We start from the raw sequence: 21840 nt of genomic DNA, 5'->3' as shown, positions 1-21840 counted from the left end.
GAGAAAGTTCAGCACTGTATCTAACCCAGTAACCAGGAGTGTTCAATGCACACACGATGTTTAAAATGACAGGCACTCTGTAATGTGGTGGTGCAGCAGGTAGTTCCAGTTACTCATAGCTTCAGTGGGTAAATTGTGACCTCTGGTAGCATATGTATGAATTTGTCATATTGTCCATGAAACAATATGGGATTTCCACCCTACCCATTGCTTCAGTTTCTTTCCACTTCTAAAAAATGTGTTGGTTGGTAGATGTTGTAACTCAATGGTTTTCAACTTTTTTTTTCTGCCTGTGACTTGTGACTTTCACTTACCTCTGTGGCCCCTACCTTCCATAGTTGCTAAAGTTTGTTATTGGTCAACTGTACTAATTATTCTATTATACAGTCAATACTTACATTTTAACAGGTGTAGGTATTATTATATGTCAAATATAATATTACAGGTATTTGTGAAAAACAGAACTATTTCAAAGCTCTAAGTAGGATACTTCATTTATAATATGTATAATATTCTTAAATATTGTGTGAGTAGCCTCTATAAAGAACTAGTAAATGTCAAAGAATTATAATCAAAATAATTAGTATTTTTTTAAAATAAAACCAGCTTTCTAGGTAGTATTTTAAAAAACAATTTAATTTATTAGGCAAATCCTTTTTAAAATTGCTATTATATGTGCAAATTCTATGTGGCAATAAAGAGCATGTACTCACCAAGAAAAGTGAATTGAATTTCTTTTCAAAATATGGTAAGTATCAGTGATTTAATGGAAATTATAGTGGTAGATAGTGAGGCAGTGGTGGACTTCACGTATTTTTGCTTCTTTGCAGTGTAACCCCTCCTGCCAGATGACTCCACTGCAGTAACTACAGCCTTCATGTCACGTCTTGTAAGTATTATTACGTGCACAGGTGGGTGTAAAGCAAACTGATCCGGCTTCCTGCTGCATACACGCTGATTGGCCTTGCTGCTGACAGTCCTGCCCAGTCTTCAGTTTGTTTGTGATACTCATAACCATTTTAAATAGATTACTGCAACACTGGCCACGTCAAGTTTTCCATATCAATCCCCTTCTGAGAAGGATTTTGATATGGAAAACTTGGCATCTTCTGACAATCTCTCAGTTGGGATTAGATGCAGATGGCTCCCTATCAACACGTATTTATCAATAACAGATTTATCATAATCACTAACTGGTGGGCCACGTTGCAGGGTATCCTGCTGGGTCATGCCTCCCTGCCCGCTGTATAATCAGTGATTTGGGGGTGGATGTGGAGCGTGAGCTGCCGTACAGGGTGTGAATGGTGATTTGTGCATGGTCAAGCAGGAACAGAGATGGTGAATGATGTGCTGCAACCACCCCCCCACCATCACCACACTCAGGCTAAGCTGTTTTGTTCCCACATTTGCATCATTTGGCATATTTTCTCCCATTTCATTCAGATTTCCAATTAAGTTACATATATTCATTTCTTTTTTTACTCATATGTTTTAGTAATATTTCATTAAAACAGTAAACTTATCATGGCCCATTCAGCAACTCTGTAGCCCTTAGTTTCTTGTTTTCTTTTACTTGTGGCCCCTGTGAAATCTGTCATGGCCCCCTGGTACGGCTCATATTCGGAGAAGGCAGTCTGAGAATTGGAGCGGGAGTGCGGCGGAAGCCATTTTGAATTTTTCATTTTTTCATCGGAGTTAAGAGAGGCGGGACTGCGCAGGCATGTGACGTCAGGCAGTGGAGCGTGCAAGATTTAAAGGGAACACAGCCTTATACAGCGGGCTGCAGAGTGAGCCGGGAGCAGAGTGAAAGCCTAAGGGCTTTGGCTCAACGGGCTTAGGCGGAAACAAGCAAGGCGAAGAAGGTTTGGTTTTCAATTTTTCCTGTTATTTCAGGACAAGGGGGGAAGTATGAGTGTGAGTGCAGCTTGCTGTTCTCGGTGTCGGATGTGGGGGGTCCTGGAGTCTCCCAGCCTCCCGGATGTCCACATCTGTGCCAGGCGTGCTGAGCTGCAGCTCCTAAAGGACCGTGTTAGGGAACTGGAGATGCAGCTCAATGACCTTCACCTGGTCAGGGAGAGTGAGGAGTTGATAGAGTGGAATTATAGGCAGGTGGTCACACCGAGGCCACGGGAGGAAGACAAGTGTGTTACATACCTCAAGAAGATCTTGTGAGAAAGATGTAATGGTCTTTTGGAGGTCACCTGATGTAATTTTCCCGCCGATGTGAGGTCACGTGATAACATGTTCACCACAGCTATATAAGGGAAGACCTCAGGTGACGCAGTTAGTTTTTCCAGTTAGAACGTTAATGAGATATTGCGCTCCGCTGTGTATTTGCATTATGACACAGTTCTGATCTTAAACGGAGTTTTATATTCTAACGTAAGGTACAGAAGTCTGAGCCAGCAGTTTGACAATTGCTGCCAGGTTTGTTAAGCTATCTTTTCAGTAACATTGGAGAGTGAAGACGAGACCTTGAAGGAGACGTCCGACGGGTTTGGAAAGGATCGACCTTTACTGAATTCGTTCAAGAAAGAGTGATCTGCATTGGACAGCCTCTGCTAAAAGTGGCAGGAAGACTGTGCAAGATTATTCTACGGAGGAAAGTCAGTGCCTTTAAAACTACCTTATTTCTGTCGCCATGACTCCTGTGGACAGGGCAGGGTCTGACTGGGAGTGGTAGTGACGCCGTGTCTTCGAGGAATTCGTTGCTTCATGAAAGTCTCTCCTAATTGACTGTATAAATCTCTTGGACTTTAAAATTTACCATTCGAAGAACTGTCTTTAAATTTACCATTTTAAGAACTGTTTTTGCATTTGTCACTTTAAGAATCAGTACCGAGTGACGATTTGTTGAACAGCCGCATAGCGGTTAACTTCCGGTTAAGGTTTTTGTTTGTTGTTTTATTGTTTATCCGTGTTTAATAAATGTTTGATTGTTTTATATAACCTGTCTTAATTGATATTCATTGTTGCCGGTTACGTAACAAGTGGGTCATGGTTAGGAAGGGGAAGGGTCAGATACTAGAGAGTACCCCAATGGCTGTGCCCCTTGACAATAAGTACTCTTGATTGAGTACTGTTGGGGGGGACAGCTTACCTGGGGGAAGCGACAATGGCCGTGCCGCCGGCACAGAGTCCGGCCCTGCAACTCAGAAGGGTAAGGAAAGGAAGAGGAGGGCAGTAGTAATAGGGGACTCAATAGTTAGGGGGTCAATAGGTGATTCTGTGGACGCAGTCAGGAGACCCGGTTGGTAGTTTACCTCCCTGGTGCCAGGGTCCGGGATGTTTCCGATTGCGTCCAAGATATCCTGAAGTGGGAGGATGAGGAGCCAGAGATCGTGGTACATATAGGTACCAATGACATAGGTAGGAAGAGGGAAGAAGTCCTGTAAAGAGAATATAGGGAGGTAGGAAGGGAGTTGAGAAGAAGGACCGCAAGGGTAGTAATCTCAGGATTACTGCCTGTGACACGCGACAGTGAGAGTAGGAATGCAATGAGGTGGAGGATAAATGCGTGGCTGAGGGATTGGAGCAGGGGGCAGGGATTCAAGTTTTTGGATCAGTGGGACCTCTTTTGGCGCAGGAGTGACCTGTAAAAAAGGATGGGTTGCACTTGAATCCTAGGGGGACCAATATCCTGGCAGGGAGATTTGTGAAGGCTACTGAGGAGAATTTAAACTAGAATGGTTGGGGGGTGGGAATCAAATTGAAGAGACTAGGAGTGAGGAGGTTAGTTCACAAATAGAGAAAGCTAGTAGACAGTGTGTGAGGGAGGATAGGCAGGGGACAGAGAACGGGAGCACACAGACTGAAGATGTAGGGGAGAAGGAAGAAAAAGATAAAGTTCTTTGCTCCATTAGGAATAAACAGAGAGTAAGAGGTGGAGAGTTTCTTAAATGCATCTATTTTAATGCTAGGAGCATTGTAAGAAAGGTGGATGAGCTTAGAGCATGGATTGATACCTGGAAATATGATGTTGTAGCTATTAGTGAAACATGGTTGCAGGAAGGGTGTGATTGGCAACTAAATATTCCTGGATTTCATTGCTTCAGGTGTGATAGAATCGGAGGGGCAAGAGGGGGATGTGTTGCATTGCTAGTCAGAGAAGATATAACAGCAGTGCTTTGGCAAGATAGATTAGAGGACTCCTCTAGGGAGGCTATTTGGGGGGAATTGAGGAATGGGAAAGGTGTAGTAACACTTATAGGGGTGTATTATAGACCACCTAATGGGGACCGAGAATTGGAGGAGCAAATTTGTAAGGAGATAGCAGATATTTGTAGTAAGCACAAGGTTGTGATTGTGGGAGATTTTAATTTTCCACACATAGACCGGGAAACCCATTCTGTAAAAGGGCTGGATGGTTTGGAGTTTGTAAAATGTGTGCATGATAGTTTTTTGCAGCAATACATAGAGGTACCAACTAGAGAAGGGGCAGTGTTGGATCTCCTGTTAGGGAATGAGATAGGGCAGGTGACGGAGGTATGTGTTGGGGAGCACTTCAGGTCCAGTGATCACAATACCGTTAGTTTCAATATAATTATGGAGAAGGATAGGATTGGACCCAGGGTTGAGATTTTTGATTGGAGAAGGGCTAACTTTGAGGAGATGCGAAAGGATTTAGAAGGAGTGGATTGGCACTATTTGTTTTATGGGAAGGATGTAATAGAGAAGTGGAGGTCATTTAAAGGTGAAATTTTGAAGGTACAGGAACTTTATGTTCCTGTTAGGTTGAAAGGAAAGGTTAAAAGTTCGAGAGAGCCATGGTTTTCAAGGGATATTGGAAACTTGGTTCAGAAAAAGAGAGGGATCTACAATAAATACAGACAGCTTGGAGTAAATGAGGTGCTCGAGGAATATAAAGAATGTAAAAACAATCTGAAGAAAGAAATTAGAAAAGCTAAAAGAAGATATGAGGCAGTTTTGGCAAGTAAGGTGAAAATAAATCCAAAGGGTTTCTATCGTTATATTAATAGTAAAAGGATAGTGAGGGATAAAATTGGTCCCTTAGAGAATCAGAGTGGATGGCTATGTGCGGAACCAAAAGAGATGGGAGAGATTTTGAACAATTTCTTTTCTTCGGTATTCACTAAGGAGAAGGATATTGAATTGTGTAAGGTAAGGGAAACAAGAAGTGTAGTTATGGAAATTATGATGATTAAAGAAAAGGAAGTACCGATGCTTTTAAGGAATATAAAAGTGGATAAGCCTCCAGGTCTGGACAGGATATTCCCTAGGACATTGAGGGAAGTTAGTGTAGAAATAGCAGGGGCTCTGATAGAAATATTTCAAATGCCATTAGAAACGGGGATGGTGCCGGAGGACTGGCGTATTGCTCATGTTGTTCCATTGTTTAAAAAGGGTTCTAAGAGTAAGCCTAGCAACTATTGGCCTGTGAGTTTGACATCAGTGGTGGGTAAATTGATGGAAAGTATTCTTAGAGATGGCATATATAATTATCTGGATAGACAGGGTCTGATTAGGAACAGTCAAGATGGATTTGTGCGTGGAAGATCATGTTTGACAAACCTTATTGAATTTTTTGAAGAGGTTACTAGGAAAGTTGACAAGGATAAAGTGGTAGATGTTGTCTATTTGGACATCAGTAAGGCCTTTGACAAGGTTCCATATGGAAGGTTAGTTAGGAAGGTTCAATCGTTAGGCATTAATATTGAAGTAGTAAAATGGATTCAGCAGTGGCTGGATGGGAGACGCCAGAGAGTAGTGGTGGATAACTGTGTGTCAGATTGCAGGATGGTGTCTAGTGGTGTGCCTCAGGGATCTGTACTGGGTCCAATGTTGTTTATCATATATATTAATGATCTGGATGATGGGGTGGTAAATTGGATTAATAAGTATGCAGATGATACTAAGATAGGTGGAGTTGTGGATAATGAAGTAGGTTTTCAAAGCTTCCAGAGAGATTTAGACCATTGAGAAGAGTGGGCTGAAAGATGGCAGATGGAGTTTAATGTTGATAAATGTGAGGTGCTACATTTTGGTAGGACTAATCAAAATAGGACATACATGGTAAATGGTAGGGCATTGAAGAATGCAGTAGAACAGAGGGATCTAGGAATGATGGTGCATAGTTACCTGAAGGTGGAATCTCATGTGGATATGGTGGTGAAGAAAGCATTTGGTATGCTGGCCTTTAGTAATCAGAGCATTGAGTACAGGAGTTGGGATGTAATGTTGAAATTGTATAAGGCATTGGTAAGACCAAACTTGGAGTATTGTGTACAGTTCTGGTCACCGAATTATGGGAAAGATATCAATAAAATTGAGAAAGTACAGAGGAGATTTACTAGAATGTTGTCTGGGTTTCATCTCCTAAGTTACAGAGAAAGGTTGAATAAGTTGGGTCTTCATTCTTTGGAGCATAGAAGGTTGAGGGGGTACTTGATAGAGGTATTTAAAATTATGAGGGGGATAGATAGAGTTGATGTGGATAGGCTTTTTCCATTGAGAGTAGGGGAGATTCAAACAAGAGGACATGAGTTGAGAGTTAGGGGGTAAAAGTTTAGGGGTAACACAAGGGGGAACTTCTTTACTCAGAGAGTGGTAGCTGTGTGGAACAAGCTTCCAGCAGAAGTGCTTGAGGCAGGTTTGATGTTGTCATTTAAAGTTAAATTGGATAGATATATGGACAGGAAAGGAATGAAGGGTTATGGGCTGAGTGCAAGTTGGTGGAACTAGGTGAGAGTAAGAGTTCGGCATGGACTAGAAGGGCCGAGATGGCCTGTTTCCGTGCTGTAATTGTTATATGGTTATACGGTTATATTGAGAACCACTGTTGTAACTTATTCCTGCCGTGTATGGGTGTTTGGAAAATCAAGGGAGATTTGATGGAGATGTGTGTGAAAATAGGTTATGCAGAAATAGACGGTGTTATGGTATTGATGGAATTATTGAGAGTCAGTATGGACCTATTTAGCCAATCGCCTCCTTCCTCTCCTATCAGATTCCCCCTTCTCCAGCCCTGTATCTCTTTCACTAATCAACTTCCCAGCTCTTTACTTCACCCCATCCTGCTCCCCCCGATCTCAGCTATCAGCTTGTGGCATTTCCTCCCCTTCCCCCACTTTCTTACTCTGACTCCTCATCTTTCATTCCAGTCCTAATGAAGGGTCTCAGCCCGAAACACCAACTGTTCACTCTTTTCCATAGGTGCTACCTGGCCCGCTGAGTTCCTCCAGCATTTTGTGTGTATTACTTGGATTTCCAGCATCTGCAGATTTTCTCTTGTTTGCGATTGGCATCCTCCCATGTTTGTTTATTTATTTATTGAGATACAGAGGAAATTAGACCTTTCCAGCCCATTGGGCCCCACCACCCAGCAAGCTCCCGATTTAATCAAGTCTAAGCACAGGACAATCTACAATGACTAATTAACCTACAAGCCGGTGTGTCTTTAGGCCATGGGAGGATGCCGGAGCACCCAGAGAAAACCCATGTGATCACGGGGAGAATATAGATATTCCTTACAGGCAACGGTGGGAATTGAAAGTGTGTCACCTGTACTGTAAAATGTTGTGCTTATCACTACTCTGCTGTGCTGTGAGCAAATATAAGAAAACAAAATAATCCATTCTGAGAAAAGAAAGAATATACACAATATCTGAGATTAAAGAAGTTGTTCATCATTTGAAACATTTGAAGATTTCAGCATAGACCTCATGAAATAAACCATAATATTAATCAAAAGTAAATGTAGCTAGACGTTAAATAAAAAGCGAAGGCCACCTACCTTACAATGCTTAGTAAATTTCTTCACAGAGGAAAAAATACAGAGGTTCAATTCATTATCACACAACACAAGTTTAGGATGCTGATTGGCAACTTATTTGTTTTCTAAATTAAAAAAAAAAGTAATGTTTTTCTGTTAGTGTAGAAAATAGTTCTCGATGTTGGGTTTTTCCGGGTGCCAGTTGTATAATCTACGCTGGTTTCATTATGTACGTGCTGGGCAGAGTTCAACTTCGTTTAATAGCAATCAGTAAAGATTAGAATTGCATTGTCACTGAAGTCATAGTCTCGCTCTTTTCCCATATCTCACTACTTCCTTGTAGGTCAAGTGCAAGCCTATCCCTATCACTGTAGTTCTCTGTGAAGATGTAAAGGTTAGCTTTATTTGTCATGTGTGCATTGAAACATTGAAACAAATAGTGAATGTGTTTTTATTTTACCTCAACGACCAACACGGTTTGAGGAGGTGCTGAGGGCGCCCTCTGATGTCGCCATTCTTCTGGCGCCAACACAGCATGCCCACAATTTACTGACCCTAATCCGTACGTCTTTGGAATGTGGGAGGAAACTGGAGCACCTGGAGGAAATGCATGCAGTCGCAAGGAGAACATACCAACTCCGTTCAGACATGGGTAGGAATTGAACCTGTGTCGCTGGTGCTCTAAAGCATTATGCAACTGCTGTGCTACCATGCCACCCTGTAGTGGGAAATTCAAAATCTCTTCATCCACATATACGTTACATGAATTATCACATTTTCTGAACCATGTTGGGACCAGGATCCTGGCAAATCACATAACTAGGGCTGTGGATAAAGCTTAAAACTAAATAGGAGGGTGTTCGAATCAACAGCGTGGAAATGTATGGATAAAATAAAAGGGAAGGACAGTGCAGGAGATGTTTTGTCCCTAATAAAGTATCAGACAGAAAGCTCAGAAAGGGATAAGAATATAACTTCAGGTAACAAGGAGACAGGATTGAGAAGAAGGATGGTGAATACAGGAATGAAGATTTTATATTTTAATACACAGACTATACAACATAAAGCAGATGAGCTAGAAAATGGCAGGTATGATGTTGTGGGCATCATGGAATCGGTTAAAAGAACATCATAGCTGGGAGCTAAGCATCCCAGGATACACATCATATTGAAAAGACAGGCAGGTGGTCAGAGGGGATATGGTGGCTTTTTGGTTAAAAAAATGAAATCATATCCTTAGAAAGAAGCAGCATAGGATCAGAAGCTGGAGAATCCTTGTGGGTAGAATTAAGGATAAAAACATCCCAATGGGAGATATATACAGGCTTCCGAATAGTAGTCAGGATGTGAGGTATAAATTACAAAGGAAGGTAGAAAATGCATGTGATAAGAGCAATGTTACAATTGTCATGGTGGATTTCAATATGCAAGTAGTTTGGAAAAGTTAAGTTGGTATTGGATCCCAACAAGAGCAAGTTGTGGTTGAGCACATTAGAGAAAAGGCAACTATACATTCGGTGTTGTGCAATGAAATCAATTATATTAAGGTAAAGGAACCATTAGGAGGCAGTGATCATAATATGATAGAATTTATTCTGTAGTTTCAGAGAGAGGCGTTGAAAGCAGATGTATCAGTATCACAGTTGAATGAAGTTAACTACAGAGGCATGAGAGAGGAGAGGCCGAAGTTGAATGAGAGGGAACATGAGTAGAAATGATAGTAGAACAGCAATGACTGGAATTTCTGGAACCAATTCCAAGGCACAGGAATTCATCTGATGAAGGAGCATTTTAAAGAGGGGTTGAGATGAGGCAACTGTAGCTAACTAGAGAAGTCAAAGAATGCATAAAAGCAAAGGAGAGGGCTTACGATGTAGCAAAAAGTAATGGGAAACTAGAGGATTGAGAAGCTTTTAAAAACCAACAGAAGGCAATGCTAGAAGCAAAAAGGACAGTACAGATGAACTATGATGGGAAGCTAGCCAGTAATATAAAAGAGGACACCAAAATTATTTTCAGATATATAAAGATTAAAAGAGGCAAGAGTGAGTATCAGACTGCTGGAAAATGATGCTGGAAAGGTAGTAATGGGGGACAAAGAAATGGTGGACAAACTGAATAAGTAGTTCATGTCAGTCTTCACTGTGGAAGACAATAGCAACATGCCAGAGATTTGAGCGTTTCAGGGAGAGGTGCAGAAGTGGGAGTAGTTGCTATTACTAACAAGAAGCTTGGGTCAAGCGCAAGAGTTTCTGAAGATAACAGAAATCCAGAATAAAACAGATAACATGTTGGAGGGACTCAGCAGGTTAGGCTACATCTATGAAGAAGGATAAACAGTCAACCGTTTAGACCGAGACTCTTCATTAGAACTGGAAAGGAAGGACGAAGAAGCCAAAATAAGAATCTGGGAGGAGTCTGAACGGGGAATGGAAAAAGTGAGCAGGGGGAGGGGGGAGAAATTACCAGAAGTTAGAGGAATTGATTTTCATTCTGTCAGATTGAAAACTACCTAGATGAGATACAAGGTATTGCTCCTCCAACCTGCAGTTGGCCTTATTGTGACAGTGTAGGAGGTTATAGACCGACATTTTGGATTGGGAATGAGAAATAGAATTAAAATGGGTGACAACCAAGAAATCCTTCCTTTTTTAGTAGATGGAGTGAATATGTTGGATGAAGTGTTTCCCCCAAACTTTGGCAAGTATCACCGATGTAGAGCAGCTTGTATTGAGAGCACAGGATAAACTCCACTCTTTAAGAAGGGAGTGAGGCAAAAGACAGGAAATTATAGGCCAGTTAGCCTGGTGTTTAGTGATTGATAAGATGTTAGAGTTCATTATTGATAATGTTTCAGGGTACGTGGAGGCACTGAATACAATAGGTCAAAGTCAGAATGGTTTCCTAAGTGGGTATCTTAGCTGATAAATCTGTTGGAATTCTTTGAGGAAGTAACAGGCAGGATAGATCAAGAAGAGTGAGTGCATGTTTACTTGGATTTTCAGAGGGCCTTTGACAAGGTGCATCAAATTAGGCTGCTGAACAAGATAGGACCCCATGATATTATAGGAAGATACTAGCATGGACAGTGTTGAGGAAACAGGGTGACCGTAGAAGGACTTGGACAAATGGGGAGAATGAGTAAAGAAGTGGCATATGGAATATAGTGTAGGGAAGTGTATGGTCATGCACTTGGGTGGAAAGAATAAAAGCATAGACCACTTTCTAAATGGAGAGTGAATTCAGAAATTGGAGGCACAAAGGGACTTGAGGACACTCATGCAGGATTCTCTAAAGGTTAGCTTGCAGGTTGAGGCACTAGTAAGGAAGGCAAATGTAACATTAGCATTCATTTTGAGAGGACTAGAATATAAGTGCAAGGATGTAATGCTGAGGCTTTATAAGACTTTAATCAAACCACCTTATGAGTATTATGAGCAATTTTAGGTTCCATATCTAAGGAAAGGTGTGCTGGCATTAGGAAGGGTCTAGAGAAAGGTTACAAGAATGATCCTGAGAATGGAAAGTGTCAATGTATGGGGAGCTTTTGATGGCTCTGGGCCTGTACTCCCTGGAGTTTAGTAGAATGAGAGAGGATCTCATTGAAACCTACTGAATATTAAAAGATCTGGATAGGCTGGACATGAAGAGGATGTCTTCATTAGTGGGAGTGTCAAAGACCAGAGGGTATAGCCTGAAAATAGAAGGATGTCCCTTTAGAACAGAGGTGAGGCCAGTCAGCACTGCCATTTGGTCATGGCTGAATTATTATCCCTCTCAACCCCATCGTCCCCATAACCTTTGACACCCTTACTAGTCCAAAACCTATTAACTTCCGCCTTAAATATACCCATTGACTTGGTGTCACAGCCATCTGTGGCAATGAATTACACAATCTCACCACCCTCTGACTAAATAAATTCCTACTCATCTCCATTCTAAAGGAACGCACTTCTAGTTCACCCTTTTATTTTATTTTCAGTTTCTATTTCAGCCATCTTTTAAAATTACTTATATCCCCAGACTTCTGATTATTCTTCATAATTTTATTAATCTTTTCTCTCAATTCAGAGTTATCCATAACTTCTTTAGTTAGTCAATATTGGATAACTTTTCCCATGGTGTATTTATTTCCCCAATGGATGTGTGTTGTTCAGAAATATGCAATAAAAACTCTTTTGCTAATTATCCACCAACAAATGTTTAAATCTAATTTCCCAGTCTATTACAGCCAACTCTTAGGAATTGAATCAGTTTTGATATTAATCCTGACTAATAGAGACTGATAGATGTTGAAGCTTGGTGAATTAAGCAGTGGCCAAGTCTATTAATGTAGTTTTCAAATGATGGAATTTGAAGATACATTCATTGACCTTGTCAAGTCATTGAAGTCCATATCATTGAGATAGCACTTTCTGCATTCGTTTCTATAGGGGTGAAGCTTAAGGAGCTGCTAATCTCCAGTGGACTCTGTGTGGACTTTACACATTTTCCCTGTGTCTGCATAGGTTTCTTCCGGATGGTCAGAATTCCTCCTACATCCCAGATAACATTCCACATGGCTTCGTAGGGGAAATGACGACTGGAAATTGCACCAAATGTTTAAATGAGGCACAGAATCTTGACGGCAGCTGATGAGAATGTAGGGAGAATAAAATGGGACCAATGTAAGAATGCTTAACACAGAACTGACAGGCTAAAGGGCCTGTTTCTGCAGAGTCACTCTCTGTGACATATGACTATCTGTCACTGCTGCTCTTTCAGTATCTTTCTGGAGGGTTCGCAGACACCCTATGGACAAATAAACCATATAAACCATATAACAATTACAGCACAGAAACAGGCCATCTTGGCCTTTCTAGTCCGTGCCAAAATCTTACTCTCACTATAATTTTCCTTCTATTCAATCCCAAAGCCTCCAGTGCAATTTCTAAAAAAAAACCTTTTCTCTCCTGCGTTCTCTTTCTTTGACAATTCAATATCAGATTCACTATTTGCACAACTGCTTCAACACTGAACATTCCCCTAAGTTAGATCCGCGCAGAAAGAGCTTCCTTTCAAAAACTGGTAAAGGTTGCAATTTTTGGTCCTTTGCTGATGCCTACCCCCATGTAGGAGGAAACTGAAATATCACATGGTGTTCAAAATGATGGGTGATTAATTAAAAACTGGCACTCACCAAAAGCTGGAGGAACTCAGCAGGCGAGGCAGCAACTACGGAAAAGAGTATAATCGACGTTTCCGGCTGAGACCCTTCAATAGGACTGGAAAAAAAGAGGAGGATTCAGAGTAAGGAAGATGAGAGAAGGGGAGGAAGAACCACAAGGTGATAGGTGAAACCGGGAAGGGGGAGGAGTGAATTAAAAAGTTGGGACGTTGATTGGTGAAAGAAATACAGGGCTGGAGAAGGAGGAACCTGATAGGAGAGGACAGAAGGCTATAGAAGAAAGAAAAGGAGAAGGAGCACCAAAGGAAGGTGATAGGCAGGTAAGGAGATGAGGAGAGAGGGAAATGGGCATGGGGAATGATGAGGGGTGGCATTACTGGAAGTTCATGAAATTGATGTACATGCCATCAGGTTGGAGGCTACCCAGACAGAATATAAGATGCTGCTCTTCCAACCTGAGTGTGCCCTCATTGCCACAGTAGAGGAGGCCATGGACTGAAATGTCGGAATGCAATGGGAAGAGGGGTTAAAATAGGTGGCCACTGGGAGTTCCTGCTTTTTTTGGTGGAGTGTAGGTGCTCGGCAAAGTGGTCTCCCAATCTGATGCAGGGTCTCAGCCCAAAATGTCATCCGTACTCTTTTCCATAGATACTGCCTGGCCTGCTGAGTTCCTTCAGCGTTTTGTATGTGTTGCTTGGATTTCTAGTGTATGCAGATTATCTCTTGTTTGTGATTGCACACCAGGAGACCAGCCAATGCTGATCTACCTGAGCATGAATTTTACATTCTCAGTTGATGAGAATGCCATTAAAACTACATTTTGGTAATAGAATGGTGGCAACAGGAAGATTTGATTAAGTAACAGACTAGGTACTGATTGCAGAATGATTATCTACAGGTCTCACAGTAAATCTAATTTTCTATTACACCAAGCTATAAATTCCTGAAATTTGGGTGTCATCACCGCTGCATTCCTTTCATCTATGGTTCCCTGTAACCACATTCTCACAATCCACATCTCTATTAACTGGTTATTAATCCTCACTATTCCTTCTCCTATAACACCCCCAGTGAATGCAACAACCACACTAAGGAGCAAGGAGTTCAACATGTATTACAACCAATGTGCACTGGGATGTTTGTTATTATGTGTCTGTTTTTAGAGAGCTGGAAAAGAATACTGAACTGAAGCTGCTGGAAACTGGAACCTGGAGTGAATCCAATTCTTTGCAGATTGCATTCCAATTTCTTTGGAACGAAAAAGAGCATGATCCTCTGAACAAACTGTACCCTGAAAAGTGGACTGAAGTGCATATTTTGCGTTCAGAATTTCATCCATTCCCCAAATGAAGATAGTAAGTAGAACTTTACGGCAGCTCTAAACTTGCATGTGTTCTCTGAAAACGTTTGGGAAAGGCGCAAGATTATTAACATGCAAAATAATTGATCTTGGAGGGAAAATGTAAACATCAAGTGCTAGAAATACTCAGGGATTACCTGTGCAGGGAGAAACCTTTTATTTTAACCTGGTATTAACCTGGTATTTTATCCCAGTCTCTTTGGAGCATTCAAACCTTTTCCAATACCAGACACTTTCCATAGCAGTGTAGAAATTTCCATACAAATGCTTCTGAGCGATTACAGTTCCTTAATCCGTAAACATAGTCTCCCCTCTCACAATGTTGATATGCCTATCAAATGTGTTCCATTTCTTGCAGTTCTCTTCTCTCCCAGAACAAAGTTGGTGACCCACTTTTTCCCTGTCCTCCTCTTGCTAGTTTTCACATTCAACAAATTATGTATTTAATTTCTCCACTCCAACAAAATGTTTGCCCCAAGTGACGAGTCCTTCCCCTTTCCATTTAGCAAACCATAGGGACCACTCTTTCCATCACTCCATCACTTCTATCACTCATCGTAAAGTTCACTTTACCTTTTCCAGCATCACCAACTCCCTTTCTCATGGTGCTACATGGGAAATGAAATGCTTATTTTTCACCTCTTATCTTCCAAAAATCCGAAGACAAGAACAGATAAAGCAGCAATTCACTTTCACTTTTTCTAATTTAGCATATTCAGCACTCACAATGTTGTCTCCTCTACACTGGAGAAACCAACTCTCCCAAAGCTCTTTAGAGGCAATGAAATATTTTTGAGAATTGTGTCATCAAACCTGAAAACCCCCTGAGAAGAGCATTTACCCTCACCCCATGTTTTGAGATGAAGATGTTATTCATTCAAAATTCAAGATTGTTTAATGTCATTTCCACTTCATAAGTGTAAAGGAGAATGAAATAATTGTTACTCCATATACGATGCAGCACAGAAAAAAAAACACAGTAAGATAAAGAGCACAATCATAAAACAGACTACAATAAACATACAAACGTAAATGCATTAGATAGCTTACATATGTAGTTTGATTGTATGTCCATAAAATGAAGCTAGATACAGGGGTGTTGGTACATAATGTGGGTGACAGGAAATGATAAAGTAGTTGTGGTTCGGGGTGTGGAGGGGTTGATCGGTCTTACTGCTTGGGGAAAGTAGCTGTTTTTGAGTCTGGTAGTTATGGTATAGTTGCTAATTAACCTCCTCCCTGATGGGAATGGGACAAACATTCCTTGAGCAGGATGGATGGGATCCTTCATGATGTTGCTGGTCTTTTTCTGGCACCTTTCTGTAAATATGTCCTTGATGGCAGGTAGGCTAGTGCAGGCAATACTTTGGTAATACGTTGTAGAGCCTTCCTGTCCACCACAGTGCGGATTCAGTACCATACAGTGACGCAGCATGCTAGGATGCACATTCGTAGAAGGATGTGAATATTGATGTGCATAGTCCAGCTCTCTTCAGCCTTCTCAGAAAGTAGAGGCTTTGGTGAGCTTTCTTGATTGTGTTGAATGGGTTCTGGGACCATGGGAGTTTGAAACCGCTTACAGTTTTCACTGCTGTGCCACCAATGTAAAGAGGGGCATGAGTGGAATGAGTTCTCCTGAAGTCGATAACCATCTCATAAAAGTTGTTGGTGAACACAGCAGGCCAAGCAGCATCTCTAGGAAGAGGTACAGTCGACGTTATGGGCCAAGACCCTTCGTCCTGATGGTCTCGGCCCGAAACGTTGACTGTATCTCTTCCTAGAGATGCTGCCTGGCCTGCTGCGTTCACCAGCAACTTTTATGTGTGTTGCTTGAAATTCCAGCATCTGCAGATTTCCTCGTGTTTGCGTCGATAACCATCTCCTTTGTTTGTTGATCTTCTTCATGATCTTATACGGGCTGCAGCTCTACATTCCATATTTGCATGGAAGCAGGATTTGCAGAATCTTAATATCTTCATTTCCAACTTTCCTTTCAGCTTCCACGGATTCATAGACTCAGTACAATACAGCAGGAGATACAGTGGTCCTGAGCAGAATTCCTGATGATCAGCTCGTTGACCCTGTGAATTATTTTGCCTCAAATGTCTTTTCAATTTCCCTTTGAATGTTCCAGTTAGATGTCTTTTTGCTCCACCTTAACTGGCAATGAATTTCAGATCATAAACACTCCTTGCACAACTCGATTTTGTCTCACCTTCCCTCAATACTTTTGCTATTTGAATCTGAGTCCACTAATTGTTGAGCTATCTACTGAAGAGGTCGTCTATACCACTCTTGATTCAGTACATCATCCCTTTGAAGCCTTGCAGTATCACTGTGCAATACAATACACGTGTTGGAAATCAGATCGGAAGCCACTTTGTATTATATTTTGATAGATCAAGTTGTCGCATTACTGTGCCTCTTCACTTGAACATTTGTATTTCTTTCATTTGTCTTTGGAACATAATGAGTTCCTCAATCCTATTTGTTCTCAAATGGTAAAAGCAGTGTTTCAATCTTGGACATCTATTTTCTTCAGTATTCTTCCCTTTACTTGGAAAGTATTGATTTATTGTTGATGTTTGGCTTCATGGGTAATGGATGGTGAAGTAACTTTTATTTATGCACATAATGGAACTGAATGACAACAGAAAATACCGTTCTGGCCCGGCAACTGATAATCTTTTGTTACACTGCCAATAAGGCTTCTTTATCAGAAGAATAAAGTGCACAGAACACTATTATGGTTTCATCAAATCTCACATTATTGCTACAAATGTATCTTATGTATTTTACCTTTTCTGCAATGGAGAAGAAATGACATTTTCCAGCTCTAATTATCTATCTTACCTGCAGCTAATATTCTGCGAATCATGTCAAAAGACGACATAGCTTCTTACTTAAATGCCTTGAAAAGTTGTATTTCTTGATGTTTTACTTGTTAAACAGTCATTCTGCATTTTCATGAGCAACAGTCTGCTCGAGGAACTGAAGTAGAGCAGCATCTATGGAGAGAAAGGAATTTCTTTCAGAAGATCATTGGTCCGGATTTCAGCAACCACAGTCTACCTTGTCTCCCTTTTATTTTTCTACTCTTGGGTGAATTGCTAATTTAAACTTCGTCAGAGTATATGCTACCTCTTTCTAATTACTGGTTCAACCTTCTATCAGTTTTCTTTTCCATTTTGCCATATGACACCAGCAAACCTGGATATATTGTATTTGGTAAGATCACCTACCAGTGATATAGATTACAATTGGGTAGGGACATACCTAAACAGTAGTGTGATTGTGTCCCATTGGTTCCCTTGATTTCCCATTCTCTGATTCTGTCTTTTAACTAATCCACAATCCATGCTTTCAGGCAAATGTAAAACCAGGAGACTTAACCTTGTGTGACTTCTTCTGAAAATCCACATAGACCATATCTCCCGTTTGTCGCTATCTCTCTCAGTAGCAACACGCTCAAAATCTCTGAAGATCGGTTAAACATGACATTCCTTTCATAAAAACATCCAGACTCTGCTTCATCATGTTATTTTTTCTCACTGGCACGTCCCTCTTCAGAGGAAGATAACGACAAAAAGAGAGACAAAAATGCCACCTAGATACCTGTAAGAATTGTGTTACTCTGATTTACCTACTTAAAAGAAAAGCTGCAGAATTTCGATAGGAGTGATGGGTGATCATCTAGATCTGGAATTTTAACAAGGTTTTCAAATGAATGCATAAGACACTAAATGTGTGAAAGTCTGTAGATGCTGGAAAACCAAAGCAACATACACACACACACACACACACACACACACACACACACACACACACACACACAGATACTGGAGAAACTCACTCAACGGGTCAGGCAGCATCTATGGAAATGAATAAACAGTTGATGTTTCAGACCAAGACCCTTCTTCAGCACTGGAAAGGAAAGGGAAAGATGCCAGAATAAAAAGCTGGTGGTGGTGGCGGTTCATCGTCGGTGAAGACCTCAACACCATTATGATGATGATGATAGTGTCGAGACTAGTGCTTGATTTGGATTTAAGTGAGGGAGAGTTGCGCAGCGTCAGCTTCACGCTCTCTTCCCAATTCCCATCTGGATCCAGAGGCAAGACAAAGTTGAGACGGCTGGAGATGGGTCTAGGCAGTGGATGACCAGGACGTCTTCTGTGTCTTGTCTTGCTCTACACGTTCCACAACGCTTGCAAAGACCGCCTTCTTGACTGTTGGACCTTCCATTCGTCTCGTCCGCTCAATTTGCCAGAGTCTGTCTTCACATGCTGGGATAGACAACTCCCTATCTCACCAAGGGTTTGAGACCCGTCGGCTACCCTCACCTGGTTTAGCTGGCTTGTCAAAGCCATTGCCCGGGGTGTGGCCGCTGTTGCATGCAAACAGCTACGGGGACCTGCAGGTGAGAGTTGAGTGCCAGGTGGGGACCAAAGGTGGACAAACGACGCAACACATTCCCCCACCAGAGGTGCTACCCCTCCCTGACACCCCATACACCCCAGAATAAAAAGGAGGGTGGGGGGAATAGGATAGCTAGAGGTGAAGCCAGATGGTTAGGAAAGATAAAGGGCTGGAGAGGAAGGACTCCGATAGAAGAGAAGAATAGAACATAGGAGAAAGGAAAGCAGGAGGGGACCTGGGGGAGGTGATGGGCAGGTGAGAAGAGGTAAGAGAACAGAGTGGGGAATCGAAGAGTGGGTGGAGGGAAAAAATGTTTGACCAGAAGGAGAAATTAATATTCATGCCATCAAGTTGGAGGCTACCCAGACGGAATATTAGGTGTTGCTCCTTCACCCTGAGGGTGGCCTCCTCTTGTTCCAAGAGGAGTCCCTGAACTGACATGCCAGAATGGGAATGGGAATTGAAGTTAAAATGTTTGGCCACTGGAAAGTTCTGCTTTTGGCAACTGGAATGGAGGTTCTTGATGAAGCAGTCCCCCAATTTACGACAGGTCCCGCCAATGCAGATGAGGTTGCATTGGGAGTGTAAGATACTGCCTGGATTTGTTTCCTCTGATTGTCCACTTCATAATCTACAGTAAGTTCTGGTTTCTGACACAGAACCAGAATCAGTAACAGGCTTTTCATCAGGGTAGGGGAGTCCAGAATTAGGGGGCATGGGTTTAAGGAGAGGGGTGAAAGATTTAAAAGGAACATGAGATGCGGCTCTTTCATGCAGAGAGTGGTGAATAAATGGTATGAACTGCCAGAGGAAGTGATTGAACCAGGTACAATAGCATGATTTAAGAAACACGTTGATGGAGGGATGAAATACAATGGGATATGGGCTATATGCAGGAAATTGGGACTAGTTGGTGTGCACCATGATCAGCATGAACTCATTAGGCCAAAGGACATGCTTCAGTATTGAATTACTTTATGACTTTATATTTAATAGTCTGACTACTGCTTCTTCATCTTGTGGTTATTTAATTTCAAATAACTCAATAAAGATTATATTGTTCCATACTTGCAAGTATTCCGATATGTCAGTGTCACCTTGACTCATTTGCCTGATTGCGAGAAAGCTGTGGATTTCAAATTCCATTCCAGGAAGTGAGCATGTAATCATGGCTGACATCTTATTGCAGTAGAGAAAGCTTTCTGCATTGTTGGAGGACATATCTGTCAGATGAGAGTTTAAATTAATGTCCTAGCTGCCAGATATATCGATGTTAAAGGTTTTACTATATTGTTTTGAAGCAAACCAGCAATTTCTCCAGGTTGTCTTACCAAAATGATTATTTTTTATTTGTTTCATTGACATTTTTACTGTGTGCAAATTGGCCACCACATTTGCATAATTAACAATAATGAGTACACTTCTGATGTGTTGAAAGATTTCTCAGTCATCATTTAAAAATTATTTTCTTTAACTACTTGTTCTCAATCGTCATTCCTTCAAATAAATTACCATTTACTAAATCTGCCTGAAATATTACAGTTAGTGACCTTTTGCCATCATTGATCTATTGAAGTGTTTATTCAAGATTCAAGATAGTTTAATGTCATTTCCATTACACGGGTGTAAAGGAGAATGAAATAATTGTTACTGTGGATCCAGAAAGATACAGCACAAAACTACGCACTAAGATATGATAATGGCATCCGTCTGTCTCGAAGGACAATGGAATTTCTGCCTGGGATGCCCAGCCAAGATGCCCCTCTCGATCCACCGGTGTGGTCCAAAGGAAAGTGAAGCAATACATCTGGCACCAGCTTGGCTGCAGGAACTGCTGGAAGGATGTTCAGTAAAGACCAGCCGCCTTAGGGGCTCCACTCCGTATTTTCTGTCCGGATTTACTCCCGTAGCCTTTGTCTCGTCTGAGTCTGCCCACAAGGCGGTGGGACGCAGTAAGATAAAGAACACAATAAACATAAAAAAAAACACAATGAATATAAATACCTAAGATAGCTTGTATACATAGGTTGATTGTATGTCCATAAAGTTATGCTAGGCACAGAGGTGTCTGCACATAGGTTGACTGACAGGAACTGATAAGGTAGTGGTGGTTGAGGGTGTGGAAGTGTTGATCAGCCTTACTGCCAGGCAACGTAACTGTTTCTCGTGGTCCTCACATAACATCAATGTCAACAATCCCAACTTGTTGAATACCCAGTTATTTCTTCCTTTAACTACAGAAATTAGATGTTAAGTGGTGCTTTACCTTCCAACTATAACACATAGCACTAAAGATACAAAACCTAAATGAAGTAAAACAGCTTTGAAATGTAAGTCCACATTGAACTAACCTACTATGTACTGTTTATTTTTATATATGTATTTCTTAATGTAATTTATAGTTTTTTTTGTATACTGCACTGTGCTGCTACTGCAAAACAACAAATTTCATGACATACTGTATCTCAGTGATATTAAATCTGATTCTGATTGTGATTCCACCCATTACCATTCTGTATATTCTTGTCAAGGTAATTTTATATTGAAGTTAATGGGGGCGGGGGGGAGAAAGGCAAGGTCAGTGAATCTGACCATTTATTAACAATAGGTAAATAAAGGAAGTTAACTTGAGGACATTACGTTAATTCACTTTTCTATTAGGGACATTTAAGAAACTCTTAGGTGTATGGATGATGGAGGGATGGGAGGCAGGGGTTGGATTGATCTTGGATTTGGGTGGAGGTGAATGCAGAATTTGGGCTGAAGGGCCTGTGTTGTGCTGTATTGTTCTATGTTCTAACAGCTCATTCTCTGCTACAGCCTAAAATAAAGATTTCTATAATTGATTTCAACATTTCATCATTTCAAGTATGCAGGGAAACATCTCTTATCTGCACCTTATTGAAACAGCCTTGGATACAACTGATTTAACTGGCAGAAGAATACTAGAAGAACTCATGAACATATATTGTTAAAGATTAACTCTGAACAAATTACACACTTTTAAAAAAGAAAACAGTCTGATATAATCCATCAGATACTAAAATATTTTAACTATTTTAAATAGCAAATTACTCTTTGCTCATTCAGCCGAAATTTTGTTCGAGCTCCACAGGGTGTGTTATTTGGATACTGTGGACTCTTAACTGGCTCCAAGATGTG

At 41.1% G+C, this 21840-nt stretch overlaps 1 protein-coding gene across 4 annotated transcripts in view; it reads right to left on the bottom strand.

The window, feature by feature from the left end:
- LOC134349225 (uncharacterized) overlaps positions 1-7948 on the bottom strand; it is a 155789-nt gene extending 147841 nt beyond the window's left edge. For 2 of the 4 annotated variants that reach the window (XM_063053236.1, XM_063053232.1), the window contains exon 1: positions 7754-7948. The gene's annotated coding sequence lies outside the window, so the exon portion shown is untranslated. Of the gene's footprint in view, positions 1-713; positions 868-2154; positions 2255-7753 lie in introns of those variants that run through there. The other 2 variants (XM_063053233.1, XM_063053235.1) reach the window with 2 other exon arrangements.
- Between the last annotated feature and the right edge of the window lie 13892 nt (positions 7949-21840).

This window comes from Mobula hypostoma, chromosome 7 (assembly GCF_963921235.1).
Source record: "Mobula hypostoma chromosome 7, sMobHyp1.1, whole genome shotgun sequence".
NCBI classification, from domain to species: domain Eukaryota; kingdom Metazoa; phylum Chordata; class Chondrichthyes; order Myliobatiformes; family Myliobatidae; genus Mobula; species Mobula hypostoma.
Note: the sequence above shows the minus strand (reverse complement) of the source record. Positions and strands in the feature narration are given on the sequence as shown.